At 39.5% G+C, this 26,760-nt stretch overlaps 1 long non-coding RNA gene across 5 annotated transcripts in view; it reads left to right on the top strand.

The window, feature by feature from the left end:
- Positions 1–25,450, top strand: part of LOC126084024 (uncharacterized) — a 189,343-nt gene extending 163,893 nt beyond the window's left edge. For 3 of the 5 annotated variants that reach the window (XR_007518908.1, XR_007518909.1, XR_007518911.1), the window contains exons 6-7: positions 17,805–17,937; positions 23,759–25,450. This is a non-coding gene — a long non-coding RNA (uncharacterized LOC126084024). Of the gene's footprint in view, positions 1–17,804; positions 17,938–20,387; positions 20,404–23,758 lie in introns of those variants that run through there. The other 2 variants (XR_007518910.1, XR_007518907.1) reach the window with 2 other exon arrangements.
- The last annotated feature ends 1,310 nt before the right edge of the window (positions 25,451–26,760 follow it).

Genomic DNA, 26,760 nt, shown 5'->3' with positions numbered 1-26,760 from the left:
ACATTCAAAATAGGATTATGCAGAAGGTCAAGAGAGTTGCACCTCTGACTTGAAAAGATTTACCAAATTCTCTATACCCCTCCCCGACCTCTGCTGTCTGCTCCCAGCATATCAACAACCTAACCTGGAAAATTTAGCTCACAGGCTGTCCAACTGTGTAGTGGAGATAACCTGACCAATCCTGAAGACTTAACTGGGATCTAGAAGAAAGAAGATATATCTTAGGGACAGTAAAGGAGGAGATCAAACCCTCTGGGCCCAGGGGGTTTTTGGAGGGATAAAGAGGGAAGAGCAAAGGAAGGGGGGAAAGACGAGGAGGAGAGCAGAGCATTTAGATAAGAGTTCTCCGAAATCCTTCTTCTACGTTTAAAATCAGAGTTAAACACCTGCTGCTGTCTAGTCGATTCTGACACATAGTGCCCCTATGGGACAGAGTGGAATTGCCCCATACTCTTTCCAAGGATTGGAACTGGTGGATTTGAACTGCCGATCTTTCGGTTAGCAGCCATAGCTCTTAACCAGTACACCACCAGGGTTTCCAAAAATCAGAATAACAGAGTTATATTCATAACAGTAGTCTTGAGTAGAGAGAAGGGGGTTATTGCATCTCTTCCAATGGATATAGTAAAAGTAGTGCAAGATGGTCAGGCAAAGGGCAGGGGGCTTAAGATTCATTCTTTGGAGTAGTTCCAGTGTGGCACAGATGCTAAAAGAAGAGCCAGTGGGCTTTGCTACAGGCTTGCTTAAGGTAGAGGCAGGGATGGATGATTGCTGGGCCTGGATGGAAGCTCTGAGGTTTTCAGTAGTGAGCGCCAAGGTGAGACTGAGTTATTCATGGAGTCCTAATGCACTAAAACAGGAGAGACCAGACCATGTACTATATATCTTCGCTGCAAATCTCATCTCATCAATGCAGGTGGGCACGCTAGAGATCAGAGACACTCTAGCCAAGGCTAGGGGGTCCGTTCTCTCCCCTCCATGCCATCACATACCCCAAGTGTACACTTTTATAAAGAGAAACAGGCTAGCTGGGAGAATAAGCGATTTTATCCAAGAAAGCCTGAGTAATGTCTGAAGGGACTATTAAAATTGTTATTGAAATTATCGGATTAGACCAAATCCCAAACTGGACAAAACTGAAAAAGTTATATTTTTTCTCCATTTAATCAATGAGTGGGGGCTCAGCAGGAAGTACAAATTAAGTATATACAAAATAATGGCAGTGCATTTTCTCTGTATTTCAAAAGTAAAATGTTAGCTAAATTATATTCTTCTGTGTTCAACATAGTCTTCATAACTACGGTTTGTAACAGTGGCACAAATGAACATTGTTGTTGTATTTCATGATTTAGTTTAAACGGCTTCCAAGCCTTGTACCTTAAGTTCATAGAAATCGAATATGACAAACATCTTTGAGGATGCAGATTTTTCTGCGCTTTGGATTGTTTCTAGAGTTAGATTTTTGCAATGGTTTTGCTAATGCCAATAAAATGATAATTTTGTTTTTATGACAAATTACTCTGCAAAAGGGGATTCTAATTTACATGGTCACCAGCACCAGAATACCAGTTTCTTTTCTCCTTGTCTGGCATTTAATATTGTTAAAACAAATTTTTTTTTTTTTCCTGGTATAGCAAGTGAAACATTCTGTATTGTTGTAATTCACACTTCTCTGATTTTTAGACAGGTCAATGGCGTGTTTTAAAAAATTCATTATCATCCGTAGTGATTATTTAATGTTTATAATTTATTATTTTCTTATAAATAATATAAAAAAATCTTCACCTCTAGAAAGCCAAAGTGAAAAATTTTTTACTTATAAAGTAAAATAGTTCAATAGACTAATAGTAATTTGTGCCTGTGGAAATAAATGCAGACCACCCAGATGAGAACAAGGAGAGGGTATTTATTCAGAGCTTGCTATAGGAAGGCAGCGAGCCACTATTACTTGCATTTGGCAGATAAGCAAAGACAGGTAGAAGGCTGGGGAAGCTTTATACTGGAAAAGAGGGAAAGTTTTAGGTGTGCCCTGACTGGAGTCTGGGCTTGGGGACCTGGGCTAAGAGAAGTAGAGCATCCTATGTGAGTGGTTGTGTATGTGTGTCTTGGGTGCCATCAAGTTGATTTTGACTCATGTTGACCCCAGGTGACAGAGTTGAATTGCCCCATAGTGCTTCCAAGGCTGTAATCTTTATAGGAGCAGATCAACAGGTCTTTCTTCCGCTGAGTGGCTGGTGGGTTTGAACCAGTGACCTTTTGGTTAGCAGCCTAGTGCTTAATCATTATGCCTCCAGGGCTCCTATGTAAGTGGCTTACATAGCATATTTGGCTTTCTCTGATTGGTCCTGAATTGGAAGCGGGGAGTCTGTGGGAAAATAAGGGAAGGTGCTAGTTATTGATCGAGTCATGGCCGTTTTGGGCTGATTGCTTCAGGGGTTCTTATTTGGCTTCGTGGGCTGATTGCTGCAGGTCATGGGCCATAGTTTTATTTTTATATGTGGTCTGGCCATTGTCTGTTTGTATATTTAGTCTCCCGATCTGCTGGAGGACATCAAGAAGGATGGTAAATAGATGGAACTGCTCAGATGTCCATGGCACAAGTTCAGATGTCCACGGCTCACTTGGGGTTAAGCCCCTGCTCATAAGCCTTAGCCAATGTCTCCTCAATGCTGGACTGGTAGTGCTGCACCATGTCTCACTTATAACTTTCCTGTTTACAACCTGTCAGAATGAAATTTTAAAAAACAAAAAATAAACAATATGACTCTCCACTGCTGAAAACCATCCAACGTATTGAACCACAGCCAATAGACTGAAGCTTCACTGTTTTCATCTCTTCTCTTTTGCTTGTTCTCCTTCAGTGAGTATGTCCCAGCAGGCAGGGTCTGCTTGTTTGGCCTGTTCTGTGGGTGTTCAGTATGCTGCTCTTCTCATCACGTCATACCACAATGCCTCGTCCACAGATGTGAGGTAGCTATGTTATCTTACACGGTGTCACCATCCTTCTTTGGAAGTTGGCTTCTGAGAAGACTACAGAGGGGCCGGGAAGATGATGGAGAGCTCTCCCTAACCCTGTCATCTTCCCTAACTTTCCACAAATAGCATGATGTGACATGCCCCCGCTTATCTCCCTAACCCTTAGTTCACGCTCATTGGACATTGCTGAGAAAAGTAAAATTGCTGTCAGGGCTAGCCATCCCAGCACCCCAGGGAGCCTGCGTCCAGCTGTTCTCAGAGTAGACCTGCCCAGAGAAGGGGCTTTCAAATTTCTCCAGGGAGTCAGTCCTGGAGGGGTGCATCAGAGGTCAAAGGGTTTTATCTAGTTAAGTTGGGCTATGTGTGTGAATATTTAAGCCCTGAATTTTAAAAAAATTCTAAGGCATTCTTAATATATTAAGCAGAAGTTGACAACAGAAGGAAAAAGAGCATTTTATCCCACTAAACAGTTGTTATAATTAGTGCATATGTCAGTTTTTTGCCATATGTGCAAACATTTCATATAGCTGTATTATAATGTACATAGAAATATGCAGTTTTCATTTTTCTTATTGCCTACACAAACAAGTTTCTAGGGTACTACATGGTGTTACGTAGATGCTGCTGGTAGCTTAAGGAGAATCCATTTCCTCACACTCCTTCTTTTCCAACAGAACCTTGATTGAATCCATTTATCTACCATTCTTCATGTTCTTCAGAAAATCAGACTGGTAACTCCATCCTCCTTGCCAGTGATTGGTCTAGAGGTGCACTTGTGACCCAGCAGTGGCCAATGTGATGTGACAGGGATCTGTTGGGTGTGCTCTAGGGAAGATTAGATGTAGAAGAGCTAATCCTTCTTCTGCTAGACACTGCTGTGTTTGTAACTGATGCTAGTTATTCAGTAACCATCTTGTTACCATGAGTTCAACACAAAACCAGTGAATACATTGAGAATGGCAAATATTTATAAACCACTGCTATGTGGAAGATGCGCTACTATGAGTAAAATGAACACTCATATGCCTGCTCTCCAGAATGTTCTGATCTACTGGGGAAGCCAGAGTCCCAAATATTATAATACAAAGCCAATATGACGATTCCTTTAGTGTTATCATTCACTATGTGATGCATGTAAATAAAAATTTCCAATGTTTTACCTCAGCAGTTCTAGGTTCAAACTCCAATGCTGTAACCATCTACTATGAATTGAATTGTGTGCCCCCCCAAATGTGTTGTGCTCCTAATCCCCAGAACCTGTGAGTGTGACCTTGTTTGGAAATAGAGTTTGGAAATGAAGACATAATTAGTTAATATTAGGTCATGCTAGAATAGCGTGGGTCCTAATCCAATATAAATTGTGTCCTTATAAAAGAGGATAAGAGACACAGGTACACACAGAGGGAAGATGGCCACGTGATGACACAGACAGAGATTGGAGTGACGCAGCTGCAAGCCGAGGATTGCTGGGAGCCACAACAAACTAGGAGAAAGTACAGAACAGATTTTCCCCCAGAGCTTCCAGAAGGAACCAACCCTACCGCAATTTGATTTTGGACTGCTAGCCTTTAGTACTGTGAGGCAATAAATTTCTGATGTTTTATGCCACCTAGCTTGTGGTACTTCGTTATAGCAGTCCTAGAAAATGAATACAACATCTCTCTATATGATCTGGCCAAACCACCACATATCACTGGGCCTAGTAGGTTTCTCCATTTGTAGAGTGAGGAAGTTGGACTATTTGAGCTCTTGTTGTTGTTGTGTGTCATTGAGTCGATTCCTACTTATAGTGACCCTACCGTACAGAGTAGAACTGCCCCATGGCTTCCTGTTGTTGTTAGGTGCCGTTGAGTTGGTTCCTATGCACAACAGAACGAAACACTGTCCAATCCTGCACCATCCTTATAATCATTGTTATGCTTGAGCTCATTGTTGCAGCCACTGTGACAATCCCCCTCGTTGAGGGTCTTCCTCTTTTCCGCTGACCCTGTACTTTACCAAGCATGGTTTCCTTCTTCGGGGACTGATCCCTCCTGACAACATGTCCAAAGTATGTAAGATGCAGTTTGCCATCCTTGCTTCTAAGGAACATTCTGGTTGCACTTTTTCCTAGACAGATTTGTTCATTCTTTTGGCAGTCCATGGTATCTTCAACATTCTTCGCCAGCACCACAATTCAAAGGCATCAATTCTTCTTCGCTTTTCCTTATTCATTGTCCAGCTTTACATGCATATGATGCGATTGAAAACACCATGGCTTGGGTCAGATGCACCTTAGTCTTCAAGGTGACATCTTTGCTTTTCAACACTTCAAAGAGGTCCTTTGCAGCAGATTTACTCATACAATGCGTCATTTGATTTCTTGACTGCTGCTTCCATGGCTGTTGATTGTGGATCCAAGTAAAATGAAATCCTTGACAACTTCAATCTTTTCTCTGTTTATCATGATGTTGCTCATTGGTCCAGCTGTGAGGGTTTTTGTTTTCTTTATGTTGAGGTGTAATCCATACTGAAGGCTGTGGTCTTTGGTCTTTATCAGTAAATGCTTCAAGTCCTTTTCATTTCCGGCAAGGAACGTTGTATCATCTGCATAACTCAGGTTGTTAATGAGTCTTCCTCCAATCCTGATGCCCCGTTCTTCTTCGTATAGTCCAACTTCTCAGATTATTTGCTCAGCATAAAGATTGAATAGGTAAGGTGAAATAAGACAACCTTGAGGCAGACGTTTCCTGACTTTAAACCAATCTTGTTCTGTCCAAACGACTGCCTCTTAATCTACACAAAGGTTCCTCATGAGCACAATTAAGTGTTCTGGAATACCCATTCTTCGCAATGTTATCCATAATTTGTTATGATCCACACAGTCAAATGCCTTTGCAAAGTCAATAAAACACAGGTAAACATCCTTGTGGCATTCTCTGCTTTCAGCCAGCATCCATCTGACATCGGCAATGATATCCCTGGTTCTACATCCTCTTCTGAAACCAGCCTGAATTTCTGGAAGTTCCCTGTGGATATACTGCTGCAGCTGTTTTTGAACGATCTTCAGCAAAATTTTACTTGTGTGTAATATTAACGATATTGTTCTATAATTTCCGCATTCGGTTGGGTTACGTTTCTTGGGAATAGGCATAAATATGGATCTCTTCCAGTCAGTTGGCCAGGAAACTGTCTTCCATATTTCTTGGTATAGACAAGTGAGCACCTCCAGCACTGCATCCGTTTATTGAAACATCTCAATTGATATTGCATCAGTTCCTGGAGTCTTGTTTTTTGCCAATGTCTTCAGAGCAGCTTGGTCTTCTTCCTTCAGTGCCATCGGTGCCTGATCATATGCCACCTCTTGAAATGGTTGAACATTGACTAATTCTTTTTGGTATAATGACTCTGTGTATTCCTTCCATCTTCTTTTGATACTTCCTGCGTCATTTAATATTTTCCCTATAGAATCCTTCACTATTGCAACTCAATGCCTGGATTTTTTACTCAGTTTTTTCAGCTTGAGAAAAGCTGAGTGTGTTCTTCCCTTTTGGTTTTCTATCTCCAGCTCTTTGCACATGTCATTATAATACTTTGCTTTGTCCTCTCAAGCCACCCTTTGAAATCTTCTGTTCAGTTCTTTTACTTCATCATTTCTTCCTTTTGCTTTAGCTGCTTAACATTCGTGAGCAAGTTTCAGAGTCTCCTCTGACATCCATCTTGGTCTTTTCTTTCTTTCCTGTCTTTTCAATGACCTCTTGCTTTCTTCATGTATGATGTCCTTGATGTCATTCTGCAACTTGTCTGGTCTTTGGTCACTAGTGTTCAGTGTGTCAAATCTATTCTTGAGATGGTCTCTAAATTCAGGTGGTATATACTCAAGGTCATATTTTGGCTCTTGTGGACTTGCTCTGATTTTCTTCAGTTTCAGCTTGAACTTACATATGAGCAATCGTTGGTCGGTTCTACAGTCAGCCCCTGGTCTTGTTCTGACTGATGATATTGAGCTTTTCCATCATCTCTTTGCACAGATGTAGTCAATTTGATTCCTGTGTGTTCCATCTGGCGAGGTCTGTGTATAGTCGTTGTTTATGTTGGTGAAAGAAGGTATTTGCAATGAAGAAGTCATTGGTCTTGCGAAATTCTGTCATTGGATCTCTGGCATTGTTTCTATCACCAAGGCCATATTTTCCAACTACTGATCCTTCTTTGTTTCTCTGACCTGTCTGTCAGTTTGTCGTACTGTGGGGGCTTGTGCGTTGCTGTGATGCTGAAAGCTATGCCACCAATATTCAGATACCATCAGGGTCACCCATGAAGGACAGGTTTCAGCTGAGCTTCCAGACTAAGACAGACTAGGAAGAAGGACCTGGCAGTCTACTTCTGAAAAGCATTAACCAGTGAAAACTTTATGAATGGCAGCAGAACATTGTCTGATATAGTGCTGGAAGATGAGCCCCCCAGGTTGGAAGGCACTCAAAAGAGGACTGGGGAAGAGATGCCTCTTCAAAGTAGAGTTGAGCCAAGTTTTTGGGACCTTTCTTTCCTGATGTGGCATGACTCAAAATGAGAAGAAACAGCTGCAAACATCCGTTAATTATTGAAACATGAAATGTTTGAAGTATGAATCTAGAAAAATTGGAAATCGTCAAAAATGAAATGGAATGCATAAACATCAATACCCTAGGCATTATTGAGCTGAAATGGACTGGTATTGGCCATTTTGAATCAGACAATCATATAGTCTACTATGCTGGGAGTGACAACTTGAAGAGGAATGGTGTTGCATTCACCATCAAAAAGTACATTTCAAGATCCATCCTGAAGTACAATGCTGTCAGTGATAGGACAGTACCCATATGACTACAAGGAAGACCAGTTAATATGACTGTTATTCAAATTTATGCACCAAGCCCTAAGGCCAAAGATGAAGAAATAGATTTTTATCAGCTGCTGCAGTCTGAAATTGATCAAACATGCAATCAGGATGCTTTGATAATTACTGGTGATTGGAATGGGTTTCCTAGGCTGCAGTATTTATGGGAGTAGATCGCCAAGTTCTTTTCCCAATTCGAACTCTAAGCTTCTAATTACTAATGAAATTGTATTTCTCTACAACTGAGTCATAATAACCTGGTATGTGAACAATTGAATGAATGACTCCTTAGGGTTTTTTTTTAATGTAGTGTCATAATTGCATAAATATAAAACACTACAATGAGAGAAAAAAATGTAAAATGCGTTAATGTTTGGTAGGCAGGAAAAAGGTGCAAATGGATAGTAGCTCATTAGATATACTTTGCAAACTGATAAAACAAAAAAACAGCCAACTCTGTTTTGGATTATAAAAATAAAACAGTGTGTTCTGGAACAGAAAAATTATGTATCCAGGAATAGATATGAATTGGAGGGTGGCCTGGCTGACAAATTGCAGACCATGAAGCACACAGAGCTGATTAGTCATCTCCCTCTTTGTGTTGTGCTTCCTCACATTCATTCAGTAGGTCTTTGGCACTGATTGGCTGGTGAGTCAGAACAAATGAAAGGAAACCTCTTTCCACTCCAGGATCTCAGTGCATAGGATTCACTCACCCTGAGTATTAGCAACAGATATAGCACCCAGATATAAAATGACAAGTTTACGGGCAAAGCAGGATCTGTAGCTGAACATATACCCCGGAATAATGAAATGTCCTCCTTGGAAGCCAGCAATTGCCCTGGAGGTTAAGAAAGAAAATTTTCCCTGTGCAGCATCGTTTCATTGGCTAAATCCACACTTGAGATGTATAAACAAGGCTAACATTGACTTTGACTTACCATCGTTTTAGATCTTTTGATTTATCGGTTGTCCTAGGACTGCCCCAGATAGTCTGATCCTGCTTAGAAAATGTGGCATTCCTCTAAGTACTTACTTTTTACTGGTAATTCGTTTAAAAAAGAAAGTAAACCAATCAAAACTGACTATAGAAACAGAAACAGAGGGAAGATAATGTATATGTTTTGAAGACAGCTTCTATCCGAGTGTTTTGTGTGGCCTTTGTATTCACTAAAACACAAAACAGAGCCAAATCTTATTGTTTTCTAATTGTAAAAGTAATTCATGCTTGTATAAAAATTGTATTACATGAATACATAATGGAGAGAGTGAAAATGCTTCACAATCTCGCCCTCAAAGATAATCACTATTGTCAATTTGCTATTTGTTTCTTTGATGCTTGTTGTTTCTTAACATATACATTTCTTTTCTTTGTCTTATTGTTTTAACTCTCAAACTAAAAAAAATTATTTAACACCATATCTTGGTCTTTTTCCATTTCAATACATGTACATTTACCTTATTCTTTTTAATGGCTAAAATTATTTCATAAGTAATAGTGGTCTGTTAACTTTTGTGGCAAATATAACAGTGGTTCCAATTTTTTTTAAGGATAAAACAATTGAGGGAATTTTTGGAAATAATAAAGGTAAATTCATACTTATTGAAAGGGCAGTCTACAATTCAGTGTGCACTTTCTCACTGTCCTTGGTGTTCCAATCTGGTCTTTGCTAGAATAGCTTGTCAAAGTCACCAGTGACTTATTATTGCTGAAACCAATGATAAATTTTTACTTTCTTCTTACTTGACCTCCAATTAGTTGTTAGCTTCTTCCTTCTTACAACATTCTCCTCTCTTAGTTTCTGTGACGTCATCCTCTCCTGGCTTTCTTCCTTCCTAATTGGCCTCTCTGCGCCAGCCAACCTCTTAAAATTGGAGTTTCCCAGGGCTGAATCCTTGACTTTCTTCACATCTATCCTCTCTCTCTCTGATACAGCCTCTCCATGATTTTAAATACCATCTCTATGCTGATGACTAAGAAATTTTTATCTCTAGTTAAGACATTTCTTCTTGGCTCAGCACTTATCTAACTGTCTGTTGACATCTCCCTTTGGACATCCTCACATGTGCCATCAAAACCAAACTTGATTTTCCTCTCTAAACTAGTCCCCCCTGTCCTGGCATATTATCCCCCTATCCACTTAGTCATTAATGCCAAAAACCTGTTGGTCATTCCTGATTCCCTTCACTGAAATCTTGGGTTCATCTTCTTCTCTTTCCTACTAACCCACCTGGGCCAAGCCATCACCAATTGTTTCCTGGATTACTGTGTTAACACCCTACTTGTCCTTTATATTCTACCCTAACTCTATTCTGTTCTAAATATAGTGGTTTGAGTTAAAGCACAAAGTCACTGTGTTGCTAAAAATCCATCAGAAACTTTCTATTTCTACCAAAGAGAGTCCATCTCCTTACCATGGCATACAGGGTGCAACTTTATCTGGCCCTCGTTTTCATCTTTTTTTTTTTTAGTACTATTTTATTGAGTTTTTGGTGAAAGTTTACACAGCAAGTTAGGTTTCCATCTGACAATTTCCAAATACATTGTTCAGTAACATTAGTTACATTATCACAATATATCAACGTTCTCTTTAATTATGTTCCCTTTTCAGTACTCTAGTTTCCCTCTCCCCTTATCTTCTCATCTTTGACTTTGAGTAATTTTTGATCTTTTGGTCTCATACTGATGATTTTTTATGCCACTCCACTATTTCACTAAAAGGTGATCTCAGGGTATAGGCTCAGTTCTAGTTTTAAAGAGTATCTCAGGGCAATAGTCTCAGGGACGCCTCTCTTTACTGTTCCAGTTTGTCTGGTTTTTTTTTTTTTTTTTTTACAAAAGAATTTGAGTTCTACTGCACATTTTTCTCTTTTTCTCTCCAGGACTAACTATTGTGACCCCGGTCAGAAAGGTCAGTGGTGGTAGCTGGGCACCATCTAGTTCTTCTGGTCTCAGGGTAGATGAAGTTGTAACTTGATTAGACTTGTTTCTTCTCTGCACTTTTGGTTACCTTCTTAACTGTTTTTCTACAGGCAAGTAGAGACCCATAGTTGTGTTCTAGGTGGTTGCTTGTGAGCTTTTAAAACTCCAGATGCTACTTCACTAGGATGCAGATCATGGTTTTCTTGAACTATAATACACCAGTTGATTGAGCTGCTCCATGAGACTATGGTCCTAAGCCTTCCACCTAGAAAACCAATGTTGGAAAGTGTTTGGTTATGTCTGAGGAGTATCTGTATTTGTCTTCACTGAATATATGTGCCTGCACCCAAATATTTGTATTTACATGTACCTATTTTTTTTAATAGATACTTATATCTGTTCTCACCTATGTACACACCTTTACCTACTCGTATACCAATTTGCCTATACCCATCCGTATGTGCTCAAACACTCATTTTTACTTTGGTTGTACTTGTGCTCACTATATCCACTTTTGGTGCCACTTTTCCTATCACCAAAAATAACTAGTCTCTACAGTATAAAGGAACCCTGGTGGTGCACTGTTTAAAGTGATCAGCTGCTAACTGAAAGGTCAGCGATTCAAAACCACCAGCGGCTTCGTGGGAGAAAGATGTGACAGTCTGCTTCCATAGAGATTTATAGCTTTGGAAACCCTATGGGGTCATGATGAGTTGGAATTGATGGCAGTGGGTTTCCCTACCCCAACCCCTGTAACCACCAATGAACATTGGTTTCTCTATATTTATCTATTCTTGTCTTCTTATAGAAGAGGGATAGTACAATATTTGTCCCTATATGCTTGAATTATTCCACTTTGCCTTGTGCCTTCCAAGTTCATCCATGTTATATTTCACAGACTCATCGTTCTTTATGGTTGCTTAATATTCCATTGTATGTATGTACCACAATTTGTTATTCATTCATCTGTTGATGGGAACTTCGATTGTTTCCCTTTATTTGCTATTGTGAATAAAGCAGCAATGAATATATGTGTGAATGTGTCTATTTGTGTCATTATAGTGGTATAGTGGTTAAGAGCTGCAAACCAAAAGGTTGGCAGTTCCAATTCAGCAGGTGCTCCTTGCGAGCCCTCTGGCGCAGTTCTACTCTGTCCTACTGTCTTATAGGGTCGCTATGAGTCGGAATCCACTTGATGGCAACAGGTTTTTTTTTTTTTTTTTTTAGAGTATTTCCCTAGGAGTGGGATTACTAGATCATAGGGTAGTTCTATTATTAATTTTTTGAGAAAGAACCGCACTGTTTTCCATAATGGTTGTATTTTTATGGACCCACTAGCCACAGAGAAGGGTTCTAATCTCCCCATATCCTTGCCAACATTTGTTGTTATCTGTTTTTTTTTTTTTTTAATCAGTGCCATTTAGCCAGGGTAAGATAGCACATCTCATTGTAGTTTTGATTTGCATCTTTCTAATGGCTAATGATCATGAACATCTTTTCATAATGTTTGTTGGCTGTTTGGATGTCCTCTTTGGTGAAGATTCTGTTCATTTCCTTTGCCCATTTTGTGACTGGGTTGTTTGTCTTTGTTCTTGCTTTTATATTTGTTCAAGTTGTCAGTTTAAGTTAATGATTTTGGATCTTCTTTTTTAACGTAGGCATTTATTACTATAAATTTCCCTCAGCTTTTGCTGTGTCCCAAAGGTTTTGAAATATTGTGTTTTCATTTTGTTTGATTCTAGGAATTTTTAAAAATTGTTCTTTAGATGAAGGTTTACAGAAAAAACTAAATTCTTATTAAACAGTACACTTATTGCTTTGTGACACTGGTTACAAAATACTCTCCCCTTCTTGACCTTAGGTTCCCTACTACCAGCTTTCCTGTCCTCTCCTGCCTCCTAGTCCTTGCCTCTGGGCTGGTGTGCACCTTTAGTCTCGTTTGGTTTTATGGGCCTATCTAATCTTTGGCTGAAAAGTGAACCTCAGGAGTGACTTCATTACTTAGCTAAAAGTGTGTGCAGAGGCCATAATCTTGGGGTTCCTTCAGGCCAGTAAGTCTGATCTTTTTTTGTAAGTTAGAATTTTGTTCTATGTTTTTCTCCAGCTCTGTCCGAGACCCTCTATTGTGATCCCTGTCAGAGCAGTCAGTGCTGGTAGCTGGGCACCACCTAGTTGTGCTGGGCTCAGTCTAGTGGAGGCTGTGGTAGTTGTGGTCCATTAGTCCTTTGGACTAATCCTTCCCTTGTGTTTTTAGTTTTCTTCGTTATCCCTTGCTCCCAAAGGGTTGAGACCAGTGAAGTGTCTTAGATGGCTGCTCACAAGCTTTTAAGACCCCAAGATTCTAGGAATTATTTAATTTTACCTCTGATTTCTTCTGACTCAATAGTTTTTTTTTTTTTTTAATAATGTACTATTTAGTTTCCATGTATTTATATATTTTTCCTGTTGTTGATTTCTACCTTCATACCATTATGGTCAGAGAAGATGCTTTGTATGATTTCCATCTTTTTAAATTTGTTGAGACTTGTTTAGTGTCCTAGCGTATGGTCTATTCTGGAAAATGATCCATGTGTGCTGGAGAAGAACGTGTATTGTTCTGATGCTAGGTGGAGTGTTCTATACAGGCCTGTTAGGTCCAATTGGCTTAGGGTTTTATTTAAATTCCCAATGTCCTTAGTGATCTTCTTTTTAGATGTTCTGTCTATAATTGAAAGTGGTGTGTTGAAGTCCCCTACTATGATTGTGGGGTAGTCTTCTTATCCTTTCATGTTAGTCAGTACTTGTTTCATGTGTTTTGGTGCATTGCCGTTAGGTACATGTACATTTATAATTGTTATGTCTTCTTGGTGGATTGGCCCTTTTATTATTATGTAATGATTATGTAATGTCCTTTTTTATCTCTTGCTGTAGATTTTGATTTAAAGTCTATTTTATCTGATATCAGTATGACCACCTGTTATAGATTGAATTGTATGCCCCCAAAATGTCTGTCAACTTGGCTAGGCCATGATTCCCAGTTTTGTGTGATTGTCCATCAATTCGTCATCTGATGTGATTCTCCTATATGTGGTAAATCCTACCTCTATGATGTTAATGAGGCAGGATTAGAGGCAGTTATGTTAATGTGGCAGGACTCAATGTATAAGATTAGGTTGTATCTTGAGTCTATATCTTCTGAGATATAAAAGAGATAAGTGAGAAGAGAGGCATGGGGACCTCTTACCAGCAAGAAAGTAGTGCCAGGAGTACACATGTCCTTTGGACCCAGGGTCCCTGCATTGAGAAGCTCCTAAATCAGGGAAAGACTGACGACAAGGACCTTCTTCCAGAACTGACAGAGAAAGAAAACCTTCTCCTGGAGCACCCTGTATTCAGATTTCTAGCCTCCTAAACTGTGAGAGAATAAATTTCTATTTGTTACAGCTGTCCACTTGTGGTATTTCTGTTATAGCAGCACTAGATAACTAAGACAATACCCCGTGCTCTTTTTTGTTTACTGGTTGCATGGAATATTTTTCTTCATGTTTTTATTTTTCAGTCTGTTTGTGTCCTTGTATCTAAGGTGTGGTTCTTGTAGACAGCAAAAGGATGGATGGTGTTTTTTTTTAATCCATTCTGCCAGTCTCTGCCTTTTGCATGAGGCGTTTAGGCCATTTATGTTTAAGGTTATTATTGAAAATGAAATGTCTACCTCATTCATTTTGCTATTTGTTTTCTGAGTGTTTTGTATCTTTTTTTTAATTTTGATTTTTCTGTTTTTGTTTATATTTGGCTGCTTTCTTGTGATGAGCCTATTTGTTATCTTACTTGTCTTCTGAATGTTTCTTCTTGGTGATTTCTTAGTGGTTACATCATATGATTACACAACTTACAATTGCAACAACATTTAACATATGAACAGCAGTTAACATACAACTTTATCATAATAAACCTATTTCCGATATGCTCTTCCCTCCCCTATTTCTGTTGGTGTGTCTCTTTTAACATCAATATACAACCTATATTCAATAAGTTTACTTTGTACTTATTTCTTACAAACTTGATATTTTGTTGTTTGTGAGATTTAATTATTGAGTTTATTCTCTCAAAATATCATATATTTGATCCTTATGATTGCCTATGTTGTTGTGCTTTTTGGAGGTCTCTTTCCTATTTTTTTTCCCCTTATTTTAGACACAAGTATTTAATGCTCTTACCTTTCCATTTGAAGTACTCCTTTGAGTAATACTTGCAAAACTGGTCTGGCAGTGGAGTGTCTGTTTGTTTTGGTAATGTCTTGATTTCCCCCTCGTTTTTGAATGACAACTTTGCTGGGTAAAGAATTTTTGGTTGGTAATTGTTTTCTTTTTATTATATCATTCCATTTTCTTTGGGCCTCTAGAGTTTCTGGGGGGAAAAATCTCCACTGATTCTTATAAAAGGCCCTTGGTTTGTTATATTGTCTTTTTCTCTTGCTGCTTTCAGAATTCTCTCCTTGTCTTTGGTTTTCAAGAATTTGATTAGGATACGGCGTGGAGTTGATCTTTTCGTGTTTCTTTTAATTGGGGTTCATGTAGCTTCCTGTATTTGCAGGCTTGAAACTGTGTTCAGATCTGGGAAATTCTCTCTCGGAAAATTACTTCTTTGCCTTTATTGTTGTCATGATGCTCTGGGATTCCAATAATTCCAATGTTAGATTTCTTAATTGAATCCCATATTTCCCTTGTGTATGTTTGGTTTTCTTTGTTTTTTCCTCTTTTTTCTCTTGAGACTTGGTAAGTTCAGTTATTTTGTCTTCTAGTGCATTTATTCTGTCTTCTGTCTGTTCAGTTCTATTGTTGAGTGTTTCTATTGCTTTTTTTTTTTTTTTTAAGGAAACCCTCGTGGCGTAGTGGTTAAGTGCTACGGCTGCTAACCCAAGGGTCGGCAGTTTGAATCCGCCCGGAGCTCCTTGGAAACTCTATGGGGCAGTTCTACCCCGTCCTATAGGGTCACTATGAGTCAGAATCGACTCGATGGCACTGGGTTTTTGCTGGGATTGCTTTTTTAAATTCAGTTGTTTTATTCTTCAGTTCCAGTAGTTCTCTTTGATGTTTTCAATTTCCATGTTGTCTCTCATTTTGTTCCTCCATTTGTTACCAGATCTCTGCTAGTTTGTTTTCTGTGTGCTTTTGTTTTCTTTAAACATATTTAGCACCCTGGTCTGAAAATTATCAATTCTTTGCATTATCCTGGCCTCCATAGGACAGATATCCTCTTCTTCACGTTTTGCTTTTGACTGGTCCTTCTTCGCTTGTGATTTTGCATGTTTTACTATTTTTCATTGAACTTGGGTGATTTTGTTATCTTTGCCATTTTACTTTCAATTTTTTATTCTGGCTTTTGTCGGAAAATTTTTTGATCAGACGCCCTGGTGGCACAGGGGCCAAGCACCTGGCTGCCAACTGAGAGGCCGGGGCCTGCACGGATCAGCTGCTCCACAGGACAAAGATGCAGCAGCCCATCTCTGCAAAGACTCACAGCCCTGGGAACACCACAGGACAGCTCCACTCAGCGCCACAGGGTCGTTACGAGTCAGAAATGACTGACAGCAGGCTTGGTATCTTCTCCTGAGAACCACTAGAGGGCACTCTTATCCTTAGTTTGTTTTTTTTTTTCCAGTGCTGATTCAGGAGTTCCAGACGCTTGCTCGCTGAAATTCAATACGCATGCGTAGGAGGGGAGGGTTGCTTGTTGCCGAGCTGATAAAAGTGATGGGCCTGGCCTAGACTTCCTGTGGTGAAGTTGGGGGGAGCAGTCCATGGGTTTCCCTCCTGGTTGCACCTGCACAGGCTTGCCAGTGGTGTCTTATGGGCTGTTTTCCTCTGTGTTGCCCTGTCAGGTTGAAATATTCCCCTCATCCTGCTGCCCTTACTGTTCCTCCCAGTCCTAGTGCCCGTCTGTCTTGAGCCTCAGCGAGATTCAGTAGCACCCTCTCACAATGCCACGGTCTCAGTTGCGTGGCCCACGAACTCCCACGGCCAATTTTCGCCGCGTTAAAAGAGTCGGGCTACAGCTTCCTCAGATTGGCTCCTTTTCTGTATTCCCTGTTTGGGGTGTTACCCAGCCCCATCCCAAAAGGGCTGCGATGAGTGAGTGCTCCTGATGTTAGTGAGTGGCTTCTCCCAGCTTCTGTGCTAACCCTGCTCCTCCTGTCCCCCAGTTCTGGACTCACCCCGACTCTCCAACACCTCAGTTGCCATCCGGACTTCTGTGATCTCTATCTGTGCTTGCTTATATTCGTTGTTAAGTGAGTTAGTTGCTGGAGGAGCAAATGAGAGCCTCAGCTCACTTCGCTGCCTTGTTCCATCCCCTCTGTTTTCATCTTTATCCTTGCCTCTCACAACTCTCTCCCCTTCCTCACTTGCTCTTGGTAAAAAAGGAGTCTCCCAAGCTCCTCTCATTCAGAGGGACCTTATTCTCAATCATTTCTCTTTCCATTCACTCGATCATCCGTTCATTCAACAAGTATGTATTGAGCCCCTAGTTAAAGAGCCAAATACTGTTTTAGGTGTGTTCATGTGGGGTTATTATGTGTATGAACTAGTATTTGTGTACACTGAGATGAGTTTGCCTATGCAGAGGGTGCAAGTGTCCTTCTAATATGTTATTTACACTCATATTTTAAAGACAGAACCTTGACTCCATTGACTTTCCATACCAGCCAAGATAAAATTTTCCTGGCGGTTGTTGCTGAATGGATGGTGGTTGTTGTGTGCTGTTGAGTTGATCTGGACTCATAGCGACCCAATGTGACAGTAGAACTGCTCCATGGGGTTTCATAGGCTGTAATCTTTATGGAAGCAGATCATCACATCTTTCTCCTTTGGAGCCACTGCTTGGGTTTGAACTGACAACCTTTCAGTGGAGAGACCACATTACAGTCAACCACTCATCTTGCTTCAGGCAATTTTTAAATGGTCATATTTCATTTCTCCACCCTAAGAAAGTTTCAGAAGTGTAGGGCAGATACTCAAAATGTAATCTGTTCAAATTAAAATGCTCATTTTTTCCCATGCTGCATCTGAAAAGCATTCCTCCTAATTTGGGCCTGGAAGAATTGGACCTGGTTCTCTAACACTTTTCAAAGATTCTGGTCTCCAGTGTGAAGTCACTATTCCTGAACATCCTACCAACTGTCATCAAATTGGGGTAATCTTCAGAGGTAAGTTCATCCTGAGACAGAAAGGATCCCTGTACTTTCTGTCATTCCTTTTTTCCCCAGCACAAAAATGAATCTTAATGAAATGTCAATACATTATTTGGATGTTGAATAGGAAGAATAACTGTAGGCTTGCTGTGGTCTGCCTCCATTGTAATGCTTTTCCGTGTAAATGCGGGAAGATAGTCATGTCTTTTTGTTGTATCTCTATTCCCATGGGGAAACTAGGTTCCCCTTTTACACCTCCCACTTTCATATTCTACTTTGCACTGACTAAAGGAAAGAAATCTGAGAAATATTTTCCAAATCTTGACATTATTGGGACTTACCCATTTCTAGCTCTTTAGAAGTTAGAATGAAGTTATTTTATTGTGGGAGGATAAGGTATTGAGATATTGATTTATGTTTTTGTTCTCCCTGTATTTGTTTCTTCCTCTTTCCTCCCAGGTAGCTGGAATCCAGGTTTTTGGTGATTGGAGGAAAAAAATAGGCAATCTGTCTTCCTGGATTTTTCCTTCTGGAAGCCTGAGTTCATTGAGGGATTATGCTTGCCAGGGAGTGGGAAGAGAGAAAGGGAAGTTGTATCTGAGATTACACTCTGCTTTGACTTGTACCCTGTGGAGGTGGCCATACCTCAAAGGGAAAAAGGTCACAGGGAACAGCAAAGGAAGCTGACACTAGGCCTAGGATTCTCACTTTTCATAAGGCTGTGCCCCAAGCAAAGTGTGGAAACAGGGTATTGCTGGGCTTCAAGCTAGGTGGGCACGGAGAACCGCTATCTTAGTGGTAACTACTGTAGTCTGAAGATGAGAGGAATCTTCTCAAATGTGCCATTCTTTTTGTCGTAAAACCTCTGGGCCTTTCATAAGTAGATGGGAGTGTATAGCAAACCCTAATAATGACTGAGATCGACTCTACTGCTAACTGGACCAGAAGGGGACCCAAGCCTAAGTAAATTCATTTTAAGACAAGAAAGTATTGGTATATTCTTTCACAGCTTGTTTATGGTATCAGAGTCATATGTAAACTGCTATTGACCAAATGTGATGTCAAGAGGTGACCTCTCTCCATGTGAGTTTTCTGTGCTTCACATACCATACATCTATTTCTTAATAGCTCCTGTTTTGGGCTTTTAAAGAAGTTTGCAATGGGAGGAGGTGCATCTTCTGTTTACCTTCAATGGGTCTTCTTGACCCTGTGCATCACAATCACCAACTTAAGGCCATTATCACACTAGAAAAGCAAATAAACCAGGGCCTAAAGAGAAGATCAAAAATCACATGAAACCAGACAAAATTTTACAATGTGGAACTTGCACAGGGCATAAGAATATAAATACAATAATTATACATTCAAACCTCATCGGCTGCTGAGGTATCATCTAATAATGTCAAACAATTGGCTCCCCAGCAGGAGCACTCCAAATGTAATGATGTTCTTGAAGCTTTCTTTACAGAATCATTTCTCAAATGTGTACAAATTGCCTTGTGTCAGCATGGAGAGCACTTTCAGCATCTCAACTCAGATTTCAGAGGAAGACTCATTAATTAGGACTTTTTCAGATGAATTTCCTAGTTGACAGGGAAAACTGCTGACACATTACTGAGATGATACAAAAGTTCAAACTGTGTATGTATGTCTGAGAATGTGACACCACTTTAAGCCACAATTTTAATTCCCAAGTTTATAATGTTTCATTTTTGTTGATCTTATGTCTCCCACTAGATTTAAAAAGTCTTGAGGACAGGGCATTATTGTGGTGTCTTTTTTGTTCTCTCTCTCTCTTTCTTTCTTTGTTCCTCCCCACTAACTTTCTGCTGTTGAGGCTCAATGTCATTTTTCCCTGGTAGACTATAACCATGAGAGAAGGAACTGTCTATTTGTTCATCATTGTGATGGTTAATCTTATGTGTCAACTTGGCTGGGCCATGATTCCCAGTATTATGTAATCATCCTCCATTTTGTGATCTGATGTAGTTGTCTTCTATTTTGTGATATTATGTAATTATCCTCCATTTTACATGTATTGTAAATCCTAACCTGTATATGTTAATGAGGCAGGATTAGTGTGAGGTGTGTCTTGAGTTACACCTTTATTCAGGTACCACCGTTACTCAAATCACAGTCTTACTTAAGACACATACTTACTCAAGTATCTGATGTAAGGGGAGTTTCCTTTAGGGTGTGGCCTGCATCCAATATATATGGATGCTCTGGCAAAGCTATCTCTCACTCTGGATTCTGCATATGGTTTGCCATCATCTGACCTTCAGTTCTTGGGACATGAGCCAGCAGCCTGTTTTCTGACCTTCTGATTCTGTGATTTGCGAGATTATGCAGCCCTGTGAGCCAGTGGCCTGCCGTCTGACCTGCTGATTCTGAGATTCACCACTTTATGCAGCCCTGTAAGCCAGCAGCCTGCTGTCTGACCTCCTGATTCTGTGATTTGCCAGCGTACACAGCCCTGTGAGCCAGCAGCTTGCCTCCTGACCTGCTGATTTTGGGTTCGTCAGCTCCTGCAACCACATGAGTCATGAAAAGCCTCCAGCCTGACACCTGGCCCATGGATTTGAGACTTGCCAGCCTCTACAACTGCGTGAACCATTTCCTTGAGATAAATCTGTCTCTCTGTATTTATATATATATATATATATATATATATATATATATATACACACACATGCACTTTACCAGTTTTGCTTCTAGAGCACCCTGCTTAACACAATCATTATATTCTTAGTTTCTGGTGCCTGGACCATGTTAGGTGCTCGCTGAATTTTCTTTTCTTTTTCCCTCTTTTTTTTCTTGTGCTTTAAGTGAAAGTTTACAATTCAAGTCAATTTCTCATACAAAAACTTATACACTGTTATGTGACCCAAGTTGCTCTCCCTATAATGTGACAGCACACTCCTCTTCTCCACCCTGTATTTCCCATGTCCATTCAACCAGCTCCTGTCCCCTTCTGCTTTCTCATCCCTCCTCTGGACAGGAGTTGCCCACATAGTCTCATGTGTCTACTTGAGCTAAGAAGCACACTCCTCACCAGTATCATCTTATGTCATATAGTCCAGTCTAATCTTTGTCTGAAGAGCTGGCTTCGGGAATGATTTTAGTTTTGGGCTAACAGAGAGTCTGGGGGCTATGTCCTCTGGGGTTCCTCCAGTCTCAGTCAGACCATTAAGTCTGGTCTTTTTACAGGAATTTGAGTTCTGCATTCCCACTTTTCTCCTGCACCGTCAGGGATTCTGTGTTGTGTTTCCTGTCAGGGCAGTCATGATTAGTAGCCAGGCACCATCTAGTTATTCTGGTCTCAGGCTGATGGCGTGTCTGGTTTATGTGGCTCTTTCTCTCTCTTGAGCTCTTATTTTCCTTGTGTCTTTGGTGTTCTTTATTCTCCTTTGCTCCATGTGGGTTGAGATCAATTGATGCATCTTATGTGGCTGCTTGCTAGTTTTTAAGACCCCAGATGCCACTCACCAAAATGGGATCCAGAATGTTGTCTTAATATGCTTTGTTATGCCAAATGACCTAGGTGTCCCCTGAAACCATGGTCCCTAGACTCCATCCCTGCTACTCTGTCCCTCAAAGTGGTTGTATTCAGGAAACTTCTTAGCTTTTGGTTTAGTCCAACTGTGCTGACTTCCCCTGTATTGTCACTGAATTTTCTGAATGAATAAATGAATAGGTGAAGTATGTTGATTAGCTCATTGATTCATTGATTATAATAAATACTGTTGAAATACACTTATGTTGGAGAAACCTCAAAGCAGTGGATGCTAAATAGATAAATGAGTAATTCTACTTTTCAATGAAGATATACTTCTGACTCAGCTGAACAATAAGACATTTGGGTATGATTTTACCTTCTGGCCCAACTATTTGTAGAAAACTTTCTTAAAGAAATCTGAAAACATCATCATGTAGGATGTGGTTGAGATTAGAAAACTGCTTGACTCCGAAGTCCTTTGAGGCTGTAGCTTTTAACCTCTTTATGCTGAGACACTCCCATTATGACCCTCATCTTGGCAATGAGCCTACAGGATTGGTCTCCATATCTCTTTGGGCCTGTAGATCTGGTATAAATGGTACGTGTTCTTAATTTGGGTGGAAGATATTTTCAGAATGATATGCTCTGCAAGAACCAAATGGGGTTGTCTTCTGACAACATTATTTTGTGAAAGATTAATATATTCCTAGTTTTTTTTTGAGGTTTACTGAGTTTCTAGTAAAAGCTGAACTAATATATCTGACTATTTTAAAAACATATAATACGGTCAACTCAACAAGACTCTGGTACTATAACTACCTTCCATGTGGATTTTAAAGGCCATTCAGCATGTGTTTATGCTTAGTTGACTAGAGTTTTGAAAGATTTTTGAAGGTTCTTTCCTTCAATCATCAAAGACTTTTTATATGCAGTAGTAGTTATGTATTTATTTGCCTTAAGAATAGTGTTTGCTAAGAATAAAACAAAAAACAAAGAAACACCTAGGGAAAAAAAAAATCTTCCAAGGATCTCAATCTGAGTAAAAAACAGGTCACTTACTTAAACTTTATTAAAGTTCAACACTTTGCATCAGGCTTATTGTTTTTTCACTAACACGTATAGGATGTGGTTAGGGACATAGAAGGTTAATCTCTTCATGTCAAGATCGAATTCTTTAGCCATGGCCCACAGAATGATGTCCAAACTCTTAGCTTTTTTTATCTGGGCTCTTTAAGATTGGGCCCAAACCTATTTTTAGAAATGTACTTCTCGACACTCACACTTAAGCATTTTTTGTTGTAGCCAAGACTTTTACTTTCCTTATATATGCCTTTGATCATGCTACTTCCGTTGTGGAGTTTTGTCCTTCTCTTCTTTCTTTCTCTTAGTTTCTGGATCTGGAAATAGTCTTACTTTTTCCAGACCCTCTTTTACTTTCTGTGCCTTTTTACTTTTATTCAATTATTTATGTATATATTATCATCCCTCCTAAACTGTAGTCAGAAGTGGATTATCCAGTAAGCAAGGTAAGCACAGGCTTATTTGTACTTACTTACTAATCTGTAGTGAACAATTTTACATGAGTTTCACTTTGATATGGTGTTAAGCCTGTGCTTACCTTGCTTATTGGATAATATGCCCCTGACTGTAATGCACATCTTGAGTGGAAGGTGCATGTCTGATTCTTATCTAGGTATCTCAGAGTCCAGCACAAGATGTTACACATTCAGGGTCTCAATTAATGTTTGTAAAAAGATGAAATTTTAAAACAGGTACAATTATGTCATGTGTAGGAAGCCACCAGGGATCTGACTGAGCCTGAAGAATCCAAACTGCAAGTACTGTTACAAATTCATAGTCTGTCAATATCCTAATTTCAAACTACAGTCAGTTTTGAACTAGCAAGATAGTTTCATCACTGACCAATTAAACTTTTGGAGGAAATATTTGATGTAGAGTCTGGTGTCAGACAGACTGAGTTAGCCTCATGGCCTTGTGAAAATTCCTGAAACCTCAGTCCTCTTATGAGTAGAATGGGAAAGTAGTAATTTCCATCTGATAGAGTTGTTGTGAGGACTAAATGAATAAGTACAGTGTGTGGCGTTTGTAAACACTCAATACATACCAATTAGTCAAGACTTGGAATAGCAGTTCAGTCTTGTCCCTGGAGAGACACTAGTGTCTCTGGTGCCTCCACACCAGTCTAAGCCTTGACTAGAAACAGTATGGATAAAGCCCAGTGCCTCAGGGACCACTTTTACCTTGCTTTGGGTTGGGTATCAATCTGATAACCAGCTCCGCTTTTCACTTTGATGTTACCTTTTTTCACTTCTTTAGGATCAACACTCCAGGAAATGATCCTCAACAAGCACAACCTATCTCTGTAACCTGGTGCCTGCATCTGATGGGATCATGGAACGCTGACCTTGATCCCATCCACTTCCGTTGTCTTCCCAACCCTGCTCAGAAGAACTCAAGGAAAATGGGGAACTCTTCCTGACAAAGGACTACATTTGTTCTCTAAGGGATGTTGAAATGTGCAAATTGTGTTTTAGGTCACTTAAGGAATGTTCCATTACATAATAATCACCATACACAAGAAACAACCACCAGATCTGATGTCTGGTTCGTGTGCAGAAATATGTCTTATTTCAAATGTTATTTCTGATTTCGTAGTCAGCTATTTCTCATACTAGCTAACCAGTTGTCACTGAGGCGATTTCAACTCATGACGACCCCATGTGCGTCAGAGTAGAGTTGGGCACCCTAGGGTTTTCAGTGACTGATTTTTTGGAAGCAGATCAACAGGGCTTTCTTCCAAGGAGCCTAGAAGTGGACTTGAACCTCTAACCTTTTCTTTAGCAACTGAGCATTTATACCACCCAGGGACTCCAATGTTAACTAAATATATTTCCTTATATTTTACATATGTTTTTAAATAATATAATTTATTGTTATTATTCATCCTTATATTTGTGTGAGATAGGTGAATGTTAAATTCATTTCAAAAGATGAAGCAGATTCATAGTAGTGAGATGACTTTTTGTGTGAGAAAAACTTCTTATGAAAGGATTGAAAAACAGTCAAATCCCCAAACTGACTTTCCTTTTGATAAACTAGGCTTGGAACACGGACAAGAAGCTATTAAAACTGCAGCGTGAAAAGGAGACAATTCTAACGTCAAGAGACATTCACCTTTTATGTTCTTAACATTTTCATGACAATTTCTCCATACTAAAAAAAAAAAAAAGGAAGCTGAAATGTGAATGCTCTGAATGAGTCATGCTGCTCTCAAGGGAATTAAGTTATCCTTACTTCTGTGGGTTATTGAACCCAAGCATTTAATTTATTTCCTGTCATCTGTTTTGTAGACTACATATTGGAGGATGTAAGGAGGTGAGTGAATTTTCATAATTTCAAACCGAGAGTTGGAAAGAACTTTAGGGATTGTCTCCAATACAAGAAGCTCCACAGTACTATTCCTGACTGGTAGACCTGAACTGTATTTGGCACATTTTTAATGATGAACTCACCACCTTAACCTATTTGTTTTTCATTTTGAATTGTTATAAAGTTCTTGTTTTTTCTTACCACTTTCCCCTCCTCCTTCAATTGTAAGCAAAGCTCTGACTTACACTTTCAGCCACTGACACTCCAAAGCAATATAGAATGATCCAGACCTTTCTTCTACATGATAACCCTTCTCGTGATTGACACCAACTCTCACATGAGCCTTAGGGGGTCTGGTGTTTGGAACAAACAGCCCATTCCATCAACCATTCCTGTAACGGCAGGACTCTTGGTCCTTCACTCTCTTGGAAACACTTCCCTGGATGAACTTTAGCCTACCAGGGTTGCTGTCAATACATGGAATTGACTGGAAGAAAGAAGTCTGGATGTAGTTTGACTAGTGTGGCGAATAATGAACTATGCCTCGAAGTCCTAACCACTATACTTCTACTATCAGCAGAACTATTAAACACTATACTTTTGTATCAATTACATCATATTTTTCATATTATGATGGCAGTTAGCTGAAACCTGTAGGTATTTTACTTCTTTAAAAATGAACTTTTTTTCTTGTAACAAAAATAGAATGTTGTTTTTGTAGAAACTTTAGAAAATATAGATAAGCAGATAAAAAAAAAATCACCTAGGTAAATCTTTTCTACTTTTTAAGTGTACTTATTTAAAATGTTTTATAAAACATTTTTGTGTTTTACAAAATATTATACATACCACTTTATAATCTACTTTTTCAACTTTTTTCTATGTTAGTAAATATGACAAGGCTTTATTATATCTAATGCCTTTATACTGTTCCACTGCACAGATATACTGTGATTTACTTAACCATTTCCCTATTGATGGATATTTAAGTTGTTAAAAAATTTCTTTTTCTATAATAAACAATGGTGCGATGAATAGTCTCATACACCCACATTTTTACATTTATTTGATAAATCCCTGGTGGAGAAATTGCTGGATCAGAATACGCACATTTTTAAGGGTTTTCCTCCAGAAATTGTTGACCGATTTACACTTCGTCCAGCAGCTCATGAGAATGTCTGTATTAGGAGCCTTTTTAAAACAAACAGCTGTTAAGTCAGGTCTCTTCCATCTGCAGTTGTGTAGTTGATTTTTTACATTTGAGTTTGCAATTATTTATTTACAATATTTTGTGCTTTTAGTTTTAGCCTATCTTTCCAACTTATCAATGTTGTTTTGAATCATTATTATTTTTAAATCTCAGGCATTTCTTTCTATTTTTGTCATACACAAATTTACCAAAAATGCCCTCTCTGTCTTTGAATCGTTGATGAAAATGTGTTTAGGGCAATAGTAAGCACTTCATGACTACCTTAGTCTGGTTCCCCTTAAGCAGAACACACTCAAAGATTTGAGTGCAGTAGTTTATATAGAAGGTGATCCCAGGAAGTGGGAATGGAGGGAGTGGGGAGAGTGAGTCAGCAGGAAAGGTGGAAAAGCCAGTATGAAACTATTATAGGCATTGGGGGCTTGATTCTGAAGAGACCTCCTGAGAAGCTTGCAGAATGCCTCACTTAATTTTCCAGAAGAATGGGAATTTGTGGCACATATTCACTAGTATCCACCTCTAATTGGTTGAACATCATCCCTGGGGTCATGCTTGTATGTGGGACCAGTGGGCTCCTTTGACTTCAGAGAAGTCCCTAAGAAAGAAAATGGATTCGAGGTGCCCATCAGCTTGGGGTAGGATGCTGTCACCATGAACTTGAACTTGCTCAGAATGTCCCCTGAATCTGTGACCAAGATACACGCGGGCAAAAGGGATGCTGCTATGGTGGCGTACTACAAAT

The sequence above is a fragment of the Elephas maximus genome, chromosome 10 (assembly GCF_024166365.1).
Source record: "Elephas maximus indicus isolate mEleMax1 chromosome 10, mEleMax1 primary haplotype, whole genome shotgun sequence".
Classification (NCBI taxonomy): Eukaryota; Metazoa; Chordata; class Mammalia; order Proboscidea; family Elephantidae; genus Elephas; species Elephas maximus.
Note: the sequence above shows the minus strand (reverse complement) of the source record. Positions and strands in the feature narration are given on the sequence as shown.